Source organism: Protopterus annectens, chromosome 10.part0, assembly GCF_019279795.1.
Source record: "Protopterus annectens isolate FY-2018-M chromosome 10.part0, PAN1.0, whole genome shotgun sequence".
Classification (NCBI taxonomy): Eukaryota; Metazoa; Chordata; order Ceratodontiformes; family Protopteridae; genus Protopterus; species Protopterus annectens.
The window spans coordinates 1,830,430,694-1,830,445,595 of NC_056744.1; the positions used below are offsets into that span (position 1 = coordinate 1,830,430,694).

The following is a 14,902-nucleotide window of genomic DNA, read 5'->3' on the forward strand; positions in this document are numbered from 1 at the left end:
TGCAGTCAAATAAATGTCAAGGAGATGCTCTGTAGTCACATATATGTCAAGGAGATGCTCTGCAGTCACATAAATGTCAAGGATATGCTCTGCAGTCACATAAATATCAAGGAGATGCTGTGCAGTCACAGAAATGTCAAGGAGATGCTCTGCACTCACATAAATGTCAAGGAGATGCTGTGCAGTCACATAAATATCAAGGAGATGCTCTGCACTCAGATAAATATCAAGGAGATGCTGTGCAGTGACATAAATGTCAAGGAGATGCTGTGCAGTCACATAAATGTCAAGGAGATGCTGTGCAGTGACATAAATGTCAAGGAGATGCTGTGCAGTCAAATAAATGTCAAGGAGATGCTGTGCAGTCACATAAATGTCAAGGAGATGCTGTGCAGTCACATAAATATCAAGGAGATGCTCTGCAGTCACATAAATATCTAGGAGATGCTGTGCAGTCACATAAATGTCAAGGAGATGCTGTGCAGTCACATAAATGTCAAGGACATGCTGTGCACTCACATAAATATCAAGGATATGCTGTGCAGTAACACAAATATCAAGGGGATGCTGTGCAGTCACACAAATGTCAAGGAGATGCTGTGCAGTCACATAAATGTCAAGGAGATGCTGTGCAGTGACATAAATGTCAAGGAGATGCTGTCCAGTCACATAAATGTCAAGGAGATGCTGTGCAGTCACATAAATGCCAAGGAGATGCTGTGCAGTCACATAAATGTCAAGGAGATGCTGTGCAGTCATCTCAAGGAGATGCTGTGCAGTCACATAAATGTCAACGAAATGCTGTGCAGTCACATAAATGTCAAGGATATGCTGTGCTGTCACATAAATATCAAGGAGATGCTCTGCAGTCACATAAATCTTAAGGAGATGCTTTGCAGTCACATAAATATCAAGGAGATGCTGTGCAGTCGCATAAATGTCAAGGAGATGCTGTACAGTCACGTAAATGTCAATGAGATGCTGTGCAGTCACATAAATATCAAGGAGAAGCTGTGCAGTCACATAAATGTCAAGGAGATGCTCTGCAGTCACATAAATATCAAGGAGAAGCTGTGCAGTCACATAAATGTCAAGGAGATGCTGTGCAGTCACGTAAATGTCAATGAGATGCTGTGCAGTCACATAAATATCAAGGAGAAGCTGTGCAGTCACATAAATGTCAAGGAAATGCTCTGCAGTCACAGAAATATCAAGGAGAAGCTGTGCAGTCACATAAATGTCAAGGAGATGCTGTGCAGTCACGTAAATGTCAATGAGATGTTGTGCAGTCACATAAATGTCAAGGAGATGCTCTGCAGTCACATAAATGTCAAGGAGATGCTGTGCAGTCACATAAATATCAAGGAGATGCTGTGCAGTCACACAAATATCAATTATATGCTCTGCAGTCACATACATATCAAGGAGATGCGGTGCAGTCACATAAATATCGAGGAGATGCTCTGCAGTCATATAAATGTCAAGGAGATGCTTTGCAGTCACATAAATATCAAGGAGATGCTCTGCAGTCACATAAATGTCAAGGAGATGCTCTGCAGTCACATAAATGTCAAGGAGATGCTGTGCAGTCACATAAATATCAAGGAGATGCTCTGGAGTCACATAAATGTCAAAGAGATGCTGTGCAGTCCCATAAATATCAAGGAGTTCTGTGCAGTCCCATAAATGTCAAGGAGATACTGTGCAGTCACATAAATGTCAAGGAGATGCTCTGCAGTCACATAAATGTCAAGGAGATGTTGTGCAGTCACATAAATGTCAAGGAGATGCTCTGCAGTCATATAAATATCAAGGAGATGCTGTGCAGTCACATACATATCAAGGAGATGCTGTGCAGTCACATAAATATCAAGGAGATGCTGTGCAGTCACATAAATGTCAAGAAGATGCTGTGCAGTCACATAAATGTCAAGGAGATGCTCTGCAGTCACGTAAATATCAAGGAGAAGCTGTGCAGTCACATAAATGTCAAGGAGATACTGTACGGTCACATAAATATCAAGGAGATGCTCTGCAGTCACATAAATATCAAGGAGATGCTGTGCAGTCACATAAATATCAAGGAGATGCGGTGCAGTCACATAAATGTCAAGGAGATGCTGTGCAGTCACATAAATATCAAGGAGATGCTCTGGAGTCACATAAATGTCAAGGAGATGCAGTGCAGTCCCATAAATGTCAAGGAGATGCTGTGCAGTCCCATAAATGTCAAGGAGATGCAGTGCAGTCCCATAAATGTCAAGGAGATGCTCTGCAGTCACATAAATGTCAAGGAGATGCTCTGCAGTCACATAAATGTCAAGTAGATGCTGTGCTGTCACATAAATTTCAGGGAGATGCTGTGCAGTCACATAAATGTCAAGGAGATGCTGTGCAGTCACATAAATGTCAGGGAGATGCTCTGCAGTCCCATAAATGTCAAGGAGATGCTGTGCAGTCACATAAATATCATTGAGATGCTGTGCAGTCACATAAATATCAAGGAGATGCTGTGCAGTCACATAAATATCAAGGAGATGTTGTGCAGTCACATTAATGTCAAAGAGATGCTGTGCAGTCACATAAATGTCAAAGAGATGCTGTGCAGTCACATAAATATCAAGGAGATGCTCTGTAGTCACATAAATGTCAAGGAGATGCTCTGCAGTCACGTAAATGTCAAGGAGATGCTGTGCAGTCACGTAAATGTCAATGAGATGCTGTGCAGTCACATAAATGTCAAGGAGAAGCTGTGCAGTCACATAAACGTCAAGGAGATGCTCTGCAGTCACATAAATGTCAAGGAGAAGCTGTGCAGTCACATAAATGTCAAGGAGGTGCTCTGCAGTCACATAAATGTCAAGGAGATGCTGTGCAGTCACATAAATGTCAAGGAGATGCTGTGCAGTCACATAAATATCAAGAAGATGCTCTTGAGTCACATAAATGTCAAGGAGATGCTCTGCAGTCACATAAATGTTCAGGAGATTCTGTGCAGTCCCATTAATGTCAAGTAGATGCTGTGCAGTCACATACATGTTAAGGAGATGCTCTGCAGTCACATAAATGTCAAGGAGATGCTGTGCAGTCACATAATTGTCAAGGAGATGCTGTGCAGTCACATAAATATCAAGGAGATTCTGTGCAGTCACATAAATGTCAAGGAGATGCGGTGCAGTCACATAAATGTCAAGGAGAAGCTGTGCAGTCACATAAATGTCAAGGAGATGCTCTGCAGTCACATAAATGTCAAGGAGATGCTGTGCAGTCACATAAATGTCAAGGAGATGCTGTGCAGTCACATAAATGTCAAGGAGATGCTGTGCAGTCACATAAATATCAAGGAGATGCTCTTGAGTCATATAAATGTCAAGGAGATGCTCTGCAGTCACATAAATGTCAAGGAGATGCTCTGCAGTCACATAAATATCAAGTAGATGCTCTGCAGTCACATAAATGTTAAGGAGATGCTCTGCAGTCACATAAATGTCAAGGAGATGCTGTGCAGTCACATAATTGTCAAGGAGATGCTGTGCAGTCACATAAATATCAAGGAGATTCTGTGCAGTCACATAAATGTCAAGGAGATGCGGTGCAGTCACATAAATGTCAAGGAGAAGCTGTGCAGTCACATAAATGTCAAGGAGATGCTCTGCATTCACATAAATGTCAAGGAGATGCTGTGCAGTCACATAAATGTCAAGGAGATGCTGTGCAGTCACATAAATATCAAGGAGATGCTCTGGAGTCACATAAATGTCAAGGAGATTCTCTGCAGTCACATAAATGTCAAGGAGTTGCTGTGCAGTCGCATAAATGTCAAGGAGATGCTCTGCAGTCACATAAATGTCAAGGAGGTGCTGTGCAGTCACATAAATGTCAAGGAGATGCTGTGCAGTCACATACATATCAAGGAGATGTTGTGCAGTCACATAAATATCAAGGATATGCTGTGCAGTCACATAAATGTCAAGGAGATGCTGTGCAGTCACATAAATGTCAAGGAGATGCTGTGCAGTCACGTAAATATCAAGGAGAAGCTGTGCAGTCACATAAATGCCAAGGAGATGCTGTGCAGTCACATAAATATCAAAGAGATGCTGTGCAGTCACATAAATGTCAATGAGATGCGGTGCAGTCACATAAATGTCAAGGAGATGCTGTGCAGTCACATAAATATCAAGGAGATGCTCTGGAGTCACATAAATGTCAAGGAGATGCTGTGCAGTCACATAAATGTCAAGGAGATGCTGTGCAGTCACATAAATATCAAGGAGATGCTGTGCAGTCACATAAATGTCAAGAAGATGCTGTGCAGTCACATAAATGTCAAGGAGATGCTGTGCAGTCACATAAATGTCAAGGAGATGCTGTGCAGTCACATAAATATCAAAGAGATGCTCTGCAGTCACATAAATGTAAGGAGATGCTTGCCCTGATCAAGGCACTCAACTCTCTGAACCATCTTTGGTCACTTGGACCACTTCTGGTGGTTACAGACCATACAACAGACATGTGGTACATCAACAATCAAGAGGAAACCAGATCGTACCCCCTTAACTGACTAGCCATGTTAGGTTGGGATATAGCTTCATATCATAATCTCAGCCATCCTACCTTCTGTTACAGCAAAATTGTGTGGCAGACAAGCTGTGCAGGACCAGGAATGACCCTCACAAATGGAAACTAGATCAGGGGGTCTTCCAAGATTTGATCCATCTGTAGGGTGTTCCTCAACTGTCTACCTTGCCTCCTGTCTGAACATTCAGCTGGCAAAATTCTGTTCCGGGATTCCATGCAAAAAGGCCTGGAAGACAGATGCCTTTTCCTTTCTTTGGACAGGAGTGTCTCTGTATGCCTTTCAACCTTTTCCAATAATATCCAGGGTATTTCTGAATATTCAGTAAGAATCCCCTAAGATCATTGTGATGACTCCCTTTTGGTCCAGTCAGTTGCATTCTCCCTTCTTCTGGAAATGGCCAGTGGCAGTTACCACAAGCTTCCTCACAGAATGGATCTACTCACACAAGAACAGTGGTGTTTGATACACCATGACATCAGACATCTTCAACTGACTGCCTTGATGATAAGAGTCTTAATTCCTTGTTGGTACCTGTATTCTGAGGATGGGTGGGAGTTACTAATGTAGGCAAAAAAGTGTGTTTTTAGAAAACTGTATATTAGCAAATGGAAAGGTTTCCTAGTTGGTGCCAATAACATAACCAGCACCCATTCAGGGATAGCTGTTCTCTGGTTTTACAATATTTGTCAAAGTTACTATCCTATGCCCTTTCTTATTCCTTTATTAAGATTAATTTATCAGCCATTTCAAAATGTCTGCCCATGGATCATCCTCTTTCAAGGCAGTCTCATGTCAAAATGTTCTTGAAGGGGGTTTTGCATAAGAGGCCTTCAATTAAACCAGTGGCCCATTCTTGGGATCTTAGTTTTGTGTTAGAGATGCTAGCAGCTGCTCCATTTGAACCAGCTAATCTGGCTGACTTCAGGTTCATAGCATGGAAAGCAGTTTTACTGATTGCTCTGACCTCTGCAAGAGGAGTATGAGTTTCAAGCTCATACGGTGAGTCAACCCTACCTCATATTCCATAGGGACAGGGTTTTTTTGAGAACTATTCCTGCTTTTATGCCTAAAGTGGTATTCAAGTTTACTTTAACTCAAACCAGCCATCTCCCCATGTTCTTTTCAAAATTTAAAAATGAGAAGTGGGGGGTACTCGATACCTTAGTTGTCCACAGACAGCTCGGGTACTATCATGACATAACTAAATCGTTTAGATCTTCAGATCAGTTGTTTATTTCTTGTGATGGTAAGAAGAAGAAGAGACAACCTGTGTCAAAATAGACTATTTCCAAATGGTTATCTAAGGTTATTACCTTTTGTTATACTCACCATGACAAATCTATTCCAGGCAGGGTCAAGGCTGTCTCTACCAGAACCTTGGCTTCCTCTATGCTTTTTGGAAAGGATTGCACACACGTATAGCACTATAAGCTTGATTCCTTCTCTAGGTCTAAATCAAGCTTTAATATGGCCATTCTCCAGGGGCTCCTGGACCTTCTCCTTCCACCTCCCAAATGTAGTTAGCAATAGTAATCTACTCATATAGTCAAGGCTACTGCAGCAGGGATCAATATGAAGAAGAGCGTACAGTTGTGTTAAGTTGAAGTTACCATAGGAGTAGACATTCAAATGATCACTACTGCAGTAGCCACTTCCTCCATCCATCTCTTTGTCTTTTGGTGTGTGTTTTTTATGGCAGGGTGTGGACATTTATTTTTTTATTCATGGCATTGTTCTTTCAGGGCTGAGCCTCCTTCTGTCTGCTGACAGGAAAGTTCTGAAGGGCTTTGCACCCAAACTTGTCTTTTAGTCAGCTCATCTCAAGCTGCCTGATGGTTTGGACGCATGGAAGATGCCCTGAAGCTTTGGAAGCCAGCCACCTGTTATAGCCTTGGCAAGATATAACCCATATAAGGCTACTACAGCAGTGACCACTCGAACATCTACTGTTATGGTAAGTTCAACTTACACAACTGTACTTTATTGCACTAAACTCACAAAGAAATATCAAAAGATGGCAAAGAGTAACATTTTAAGGTTTACTCACTTATCACACCACAATGAACACCACTGCTTAACTATCTGTAATGCTAAGCATCCACACGTTGAAGCTAGGGTAATGTTTCTCCTTGAATACCCTGATTTATACACTATTTAATGAGAGGTGTTACCCCCATACCTCTCAACTCTCCAGATTTTTGTAGAATGTCCAGGTTTTTGCCTCATATTTTTAGTCTCTTCCTCATAAAATTTGTGGTTGTCTGACAAATCATTGAGGATTGAAGTCACTATATAATAATAAATAATGGCAGACATTTGAGTTTCAGACTTTATATCCTTCAGAAAATACATAATAATGCAAAGCCTGTTATTCTAGCTTCTTTCTAAGGTTATGAGCAGTATTTAATATCTATTCCTATTTTGGGGTCTCTGTCTCCCCATTATTTCTGGCTTTGTCCAGATTTCTTGTGTCGAGAGGTTGAGAGGTATAAAATTATCCCCCACACTCAAAAACTCACTGCTATTAAAGGACAGCAGTTACAAACAGGGATAATAACAGCCAGCGATTAGTTAGACCTTCCCCCATACGTCATTGCTACGTCTCAGATAGCCTTCTATAAAATGACTGCTTCACTTGGAACCTGGCTAATTAAACTATTAATTTCCAGCTAAATTTCTATCTAGTGAATATATAAATTCTACATGGACTATGGCTTTTGGCAGAATTCAATCCCTGTAAATGTTCTACACAAATGTAAGCCAGCTGTTCTCTAAGTGCGTCCATTGCATTGCTATGGTTATGACCATGACACTTTTACTTGTGATAAAAATGCTTATCTTGTGTAGGCAGCTGCATTTGCATTTCAGTAAGAGAGTAAAATATTGGCAGAGTCATTTTTAATAAGTATAAAGTTTATGTTTTTTTTTTTTTTTGGCTGACGCACAGCTATTAAAGTCTATGATTAGAAAAGGCTGATTTCAGCATTCTAGTGCAAGCAACTCCTATCAGGAAGTTACTTTCATTTTAAAATAGGTCACATCTTAGCTGAGTTTTGCTTTGTGATATCTCTTCAGTTTTTTCAATCTCAGGTAATAGAGGCACACCAGGAGAGCATCCCACCACAACCATCACAACAGTTGTGTGTGTTACAAAGTCAGCACTGCCAATCATGGTGACAATCTGAGTGTTGCTACTAGAAACAAAGATAAGCGATACATCTCTTACAAAAAAAGTACATCACTGGCATAAGTTCTGCAGAGCTCTGGACTTGTGCATTAATTAAGGAGGCTTCCTAGTTTGTACTTCAGAGCCAGCTGAGTACATTCCAGTGTTCGCTTGTCTTCATGCCGGACGTCAGAGATAGGTATCAGAAAGCAGTTCATCATTCATTTCCAGTTCCCAGCTCAGCACAGGACAGCTGCCAGGTATACCATATCTCAGACAAGAGACACAAAACATATCTGTGAATACAAAACAACAAAATATGTACCTAACATGGCAATTCCACCAGTTGACATTGTCTAGCAGTTGGCACAGAGGATTATGGCATTGAGCTATTAACGAGCTGCTTCCTGTGGTGCAGGGTTTGATTCCCTCAGCCTTCATCTGCCTACTGTGTAACCTTGAGCAGGTCACCTAACCAAACAGTCCTTTGAGAAAAGTATGAGTTTGAGCTAGGCTGACTGAATGCCTAGTAACTATGTATGAGAATCCATTAGTTAACCCCTCACGTCATGGGGATGCTGCTTTTTCTTGTATTGTGATATGGTGCAATAAACTAATTCTGACAGAATGGACCAGGGTATTGTAATCTGTGATCATAGCCGATGGTTTAAAATTCAAAGCATTAACACCCCACAAGAAGAGAGATGCAGACTGTTTCACTGAAATACTCAATTATATGCCTCAAACAGAACCCTAATGAAAAGATAGTATGCATGTCCCCAGTTAAAACACTACAGAGTATAATCTTTTATTTGTTTATTTATCAGTAGAGCATAGACTAAGTAAGGTCACATGTAAAAAACTGTTTTAGCAGGAATGTAGTCAGACAGGTCCATACAAATCACCTAGTCTGCCTGGCTGCACACACAAACACAGTAGGTACAAATGAAACACGCCCACTAATTGACAACATTTCAGATGTTTCAACTAATTTCTCTGAACTTTGGCCTCCCAGCTAACACAACTATCAAAAGTTTAGGTAACTAGCATATGGTGAACTTTGGCTGAAAAATCATAACTACAGAATCAAACTGCAAGTCAGCACTGACTCTACATTGCATGCACTAAAGTTCCTCTCTCTGTTAATATGGAGGCCTTTATGGCCAAGCAGAAACTTTCAGGAGAGAAGTCAGGGCACATTTACAATTCAAACAAAAACTGACATTGAGTGTACTTGTAGAAGGGTTCCAGCTGGCTGGCTCTTGGAAGTCCGTTGTACAAGCATTATTACTACAAATACCTGTGGAACAGTGATGTCCTTTTTTTTTAAACTGAAGGGACTCCATGAGATGTAATCCACTGTCAGTGCCGGAAGTCATTGCACTTGTTTCTGAAGAGAAAAGTTGCCCAAGCCCTGCTACTGTGTAAAAGAGTGAGTTGACAAACAGTACTTAATGGTGAAGCAAGAAGTCCTTAAGAGGATGGGCCAACCACAGAAGCCGTAACTCCAGGAAACCACTCTAAACCCAACAGGTGAGTATTGCTGGCGTTGTATGCTATTAAAATTGTTCAATGACGCTGAAAGAGTAAAATTTCTAAATGCTGTGAAAGGCAGTGACTGGGTGTTGAAACAAATGCAATTAGTAAAAAAAATACAGGAACAGCAGAATTTGTACTCCATTCAAATGTATTCCAGGAAAACACTTCTAAATATAAAAATACATACTAAGAGCTTTCTGATAGTCCTGGATATTAACTCTGTGCTCAGGGATTATTTTTTGTCCTGCTTTCTGACAACATTAAGTTTTTTTTTTCCCTTTGCACTGTAATAATAAAATGTTTATACTGTATATTAATGTAATAACTTTTAACTCTATTATAATTGTCATCGCTGTATTTGTGAGGCAGAGCCTGCCCTTTGTACCGTAAATACACAGTGTACTTGGTGGGAATTGAAAAGTGCATTTCATAAGTGATATGAAAGTACTAACTGTCCAGCGGTGAGGTGGAAGTTAAAGCAATGAGCCACTTAGTGAGGAAGATAGAATTTTTTTTTTTTTATTTAAACAGTGACTGTTCCAGAACAGATAATTTTGAAAACATTTTCAAAAACAGAGTCAAGTGAATCAATAGTGCAGCGATTAATTAATATTTGGAGTAAAAACATAGAAATAAGGGCCCAGTAGTTACCGAGAAGAAACTAATTCTGGATGAATTTTATTTATTTACATTATTCTATATATTATACTTGTATTTATGACAAAATGTAATCTGTATATTCTCAAAACTTAAAATGTAATCTGTATATTTTCAAAATTTCTCTTGTAGCCTACTAACTTATTGTCTTATTCCACCTGTATAATATGTGTTAATAATGACAAAATATTATATCTATTTACTGGAGCTTTTCTCCCCGGGTCTCTGCTGAAAAAGGGCTTCGGCTCAGTCAGACATTCCCAGTCAACAAATGTAAAATAAATAAAATAAATAAAATAATAATGAGCCAAGATCCTGCTCTTCCTTTCTCAGACTAAGAGAGTAGAGACCAGTTATTCTACTTTTCATATAGAGTAACTGTTCTTAATTCACCATGGATGAAATGATATTACAAAAGTATGCAGACAAAAATGTAAGCAAATTAATAAAGAATTGCTTCTGGGGTATCTGATATGTGTGTCTCTTGTTCTTTTTGGGGCTTAACATATTTGAGGCTCCCTTAAACCAGACATTCATATTCCAGTCTTCATTTGTATCCGCTTGAGGCATGTACAAATAAGATCTTAAGATTTTCTGACTAAGTTATGTGATAAGATGGTGTACTGTAAAAGAAAGGTAGGAACAGAGGCAAGAAGCAGGGTGAAGGGCAAAAGTAGCCCCCTCCTCCCGAAGTACAGAAGGGCAGAAAGAAATATTTAAAAAAAGAATTCTACTGTATTTTCTGTTTTGATAGTTTGCTGTGGTTTTCTGCAGATGTGTACCAGTTCTTTGCAATGGTACTTAAAGGTATTCTGCCCCATGTTACCTCCATCTGCAAAAATGTGGGTGTTTCAGTGTTACTGGTGATGATAAATTGCATCACTTTTGTGTTTAGCTAAAAAGAGGTGCTCCCAAGTAGCTCTTTGGTTGGATAGATAGATGGACAGATGAGATCCAGCCTTAACTATACACCAGACAGCCTGAGTCCAGGTAGCGGCTCAGGTGCTGCAGGAACTGTCAAGTGCAGAATGAGTAACAGTTCACCCATCCTGTGGGAGGGGTGGACGTGGTCAGAGATCTACAGGCACCATCAGCTGGAGAAGCACTATGCCTATCATTTGGTTCTCCTAGGTAGTGCTCAGTCTTCTATCTAGGATTAGCTACATGTAAAGCATGCATGTACCATCGTGTTTGTATTGCATTCTCCACTTTGATGGTGTGGTCTTTAGGCCACATGGGAGATTAGGGCTTAAACAGAAAATCTTTAATAAGGCACTGAAGATGATGTTACACCAGTGATACCTTGTAGTTCTCCAACTTTCAGACAGTTAAGTCTGACTCTTGCAAGTCCTCTGAAGTTGCTCATGGGTATTAAACCAGACTTTCAAGGCACTGGGGAAGAAAAAAGTTACAGTAGACAAGACTGATTAGAAAAAGTTTTACTGTGGCAAAAAAGGGTGTGAACCAGTTAGTAAATGTATAAGTCCATTAATGAAAAAAAAAACTCTATGGTAACAGATTCATAGGTTTAGAGGTTGGTACTAGGCTGTCGGCCCTAGGGCCTATACAAGCCAAGCCATAACAATTCCCTGGCTATTTCTTCCCACAATATTTACTTCCCTGGACCCCTGTCTAGCAGGGCGACTGACGTGATCCCCAGGGTGATCTCCCATCCAATCATCAGTTTCCTTTTGAAGATGTCCAAAGAGCTTCTCTGCTTGACATGTATGGGCAGTCTATTCCAGAGTCTGGGGAGTCTCTGGGTCAGGAACCTATCCCTCCAGCGTGTTCTGTTCATTGTGATGACAAGGTTTAGATCCCTGGAGCATGTGGCTCTGAGGGATTGGGATTTCTTTAAGTGGAGCATGTCCAACAGCTCAGGGTTTGACATGGCCTTGTATGTTAAGCAGAGATCACCTCTGAGTAGACGATATGCAACAAGAGTATAGCTGGAGTTTTTTTTAGACGGTCAGCATAGGGCATCTGCTTTAGGCCTGTGATTCTTTTAGTGAGGTATTTCTGCGGTCTTTCTAGTTGTTGCAGATGTCTTGAGAGGTACATACCAAACGGGGCGTAGATGAAGAAAAGGAAGATGTGAGCATGTGCACAAGCTGAGTGTGATAAGTTTGCTGTGCTGTCTGTCGAATGAGATGTTTAATTATCTAAAGATGCTAAAGGAAACCTAACCAATGACTTGTGATGGCTAATGGGTGGTGGCGGTTGAGACTTGTGATTGGCTAACTTAAAGGTGGTGGGGTTTCAGGGCTGACAGACTGATTCACATGTGGAAGATGAACCAAAACCAAAAAGAACATGGAGACTGCCCAGAATAAATCTCTAGGAACCGCAGAAACTGGACAAATGTATGAAGGGCTCAATAAAAATAGTTCACTCCAACGCTCCCCAAATAATCAATGCGTTTTCATCCGAGAACCTCCCAGACTTCATCAGATAACATTTAAAATACAAGCACTTCTTTATATATCGGCATTCATTCCCTTCAGTTAAAGCCTTAATTAACATTTAAAGGCCTATAACAATAAAAACTCTAAAAATCATCTGCTAACAACCATTTTTATATAAAAATGTCTACACTGTAGTGATTGTTTATTGATATTAATGATATCCCAACATAAATTAAAATAAAAGATGTATAAAACTTTTTTGTTTAAAGCTTAGCAGACCTTAATTTTAATAATGGAACCAGAGAAATGTGATCATTTAATCCTGGATGCCTGTTTGCCTCCAGTACGCTCTGCCAATAGTTTCCCAGGGACCCCCCCCCCCCCCACATCCCTGGGTACAACTTCAATTACAAAAAAATTGAAACTAGCTCCTATACATTCCAAAGTATGTCTGAATAATGCATTTTTGGTATTTTTATTCCTAACGTCATTCAAATGTTCGTAAATTCTACGTTTTAACTAACGTCATTCAAATGTTCATAAATTCTACGTTTTAACTGTGTCTCAGTTTTCCCCACATAAAATCAGTCACAAGAACCACAGCTGATCAGGCATACCAGGCCAGAAGAATTACAGTTAGAATATACCTTCTAGTAGTTTTTGTCTTGCTCTAATAAAAACACTCACTGTGATTAATGTAGTGACACTGGTGGCATGCTCCACAACTAAAAGTACCACCTTTTCTCTGGGAATAGATATGTACGTTGTTACCTTGTTCTAATAAGTTTTTAATATTACGACCTTTCCTAAAAACCACCTTAAGTGGTTGATCCTTAAAAATATCCAAGTTGGTAAATTCAATAAATTTGGTCATTCCCTCTCCAGTGTGCTTTTAATACAATAAGCATCCCCACTAAAATTAGTAACAAATTCCCTATTGTACCCTTGACTGAGCAGGTCTTGTTCTGCTTTATTACACAGTGTGAAGGATCCTTTATGGGGGGGGGGGGTATTTCTCAGTCCTCCCAGAATTAACTTCTTCCCTCACTTCCAAGATCAAACTCCTTGAATAACCTCTCTCTGTAAACATTTTTTCTAAAAGGTTACATTCCTTATAAAAATCTTCTTCCAGCGAAGTCATACGACTTGCACGGACAAACTGTCCTTTGATAATACCTTTCTTTTGAAAAAGTGGATGTGCACTGGTGAAACAAATATAGAAATTGGAGAAAGTGTCCTTCCTATAAACAGTAGATTTAAACCCCCCTTGAGTTTTATGTATCCAAACATCCAGGTAATTCATGCAGTCAAAGGTCACTTTGTGTGTGAATTTCAAAAAAGATGTAGTTTGAGAAAGGTATTGCATGAACTTGTTCAATTTTTCTAGACTGTCCCACTAAAACAGACAAATGTCATCCAGGTATCTGTTATACATTTTCCAACCAGTTGAAAATGGACAATGAATGACAAATCTGTATTCCCACATGGCTAAAATAATGTTAGCATATGTGGGGGCAGAACTGGCCCCCATGGCAACTCTAAGCTCCTGTTGGAAGAACTCCCCTTCAAAAAATAAAAAAAAATGTTTTTAAGAATCAATTCAGCCAATTCAAGGCAAACGAGGATATCATTATCTGTTACCCCTTCTTGCATTCTTAGTGCTTCTTCTAACCATAATAAACCTATGTTGTGTGGGATAACAGAAAACAAGTCAGTAATGTCAATAGTAACAAATAACAAATCTGAAAAAAATCAGGTTTGACCTTATAAAGGAAGTCCCAGGAGTCCTTCAGAATATGTTTCCCCCTTCCACAAGGATTTCAATTTCCAGTCTAGATATTTTGCCACTGATGCCATTTTGGAACCCTCGGAAGCCACTATTGGTCTTAAAGGTGGATCTTGTACACTTTTGTGTACCTTTAGTATTCCAAATATGGAGGGCACCCTGGGCCTGTTGTTTTCTAAATAGGAATAAGTTTGAAAATCTATGACTCCCTGATCAAATAAGTCCTCCAGTGCAAAGTCTATCTTTTTATATGAAATATTGATTTCATTGATAAACGTATTTTAAATGTTATCTGATGAAGTCTGGGAGGTTTCTTGGATGAAAACGCATTGATTATTTGTGGAGCATTAAACTGTTTTATACTTTCCTGTGAATAAAGGAGTGAACGATTTTTATCGAGACCTTTTCCTATATTTGTCCAGTTTCTGTGGTTACATGAAGAAAATTGCTTATGTGTCTTTTTGCTAGGTTCACTTGACCTTGTTACAGCTGCTGGAGAATATGAGGTCATATTTTAGTTACTTATGTCATAGTAGCACTGATCACAACCAAGTTAGAAGCTAATGCCAGCATGTGTTTCTGTTTTGGGTGATCGATCCTGCATCATCCTAGAGAAAGCAGAAGACAGGCTTTACATTGGCTATGAGTGCTCTTTTTCTGAGGTACAGTGACCTTGAAGTGAGAATAATAAAGTAATGAGGTGTAGGAGTCCAGTCTGTCCCCATGGGGAGTTGGGGAGTGAAGGTGGATCCCACCTCCACAGCAGA

The 14,902-nt window shown here is 39.9% G+C and overlaps 2 protein-coding genes across 2 annotated transcripts in view; one reads left to right on the top strand and one right to left on the bottom strand.

The window, feature by feature from the left end:
* CD2BP2 (CD2 cytoplasmic tail binding protein 2) overlaps positions 1 to 14,902 on the bottom strand; it is a 1,650,073-nt gene that overhangs the window by 1,033,428 nt on the left and 601,743 nt on the right. The gene's annotated exons all lie outside the window — the stretch shown is intronic.
* The window catches only part of LOC122814074 (sesquipedalian-1-like), a 279,076-nt gene continuing 272,765 nt past the window's right edge, over positions 8,592 to 14,902 (top strand). The window contains exon 1 of the mRNA XM_044086687.1: positions 8,592 to 9,281. The gene's annotated coding sequence lies outside the window, so the exon portion shown is untranslated. The remainder of the gene's footprint in view (positions 9,282 to 14,902) is intronic.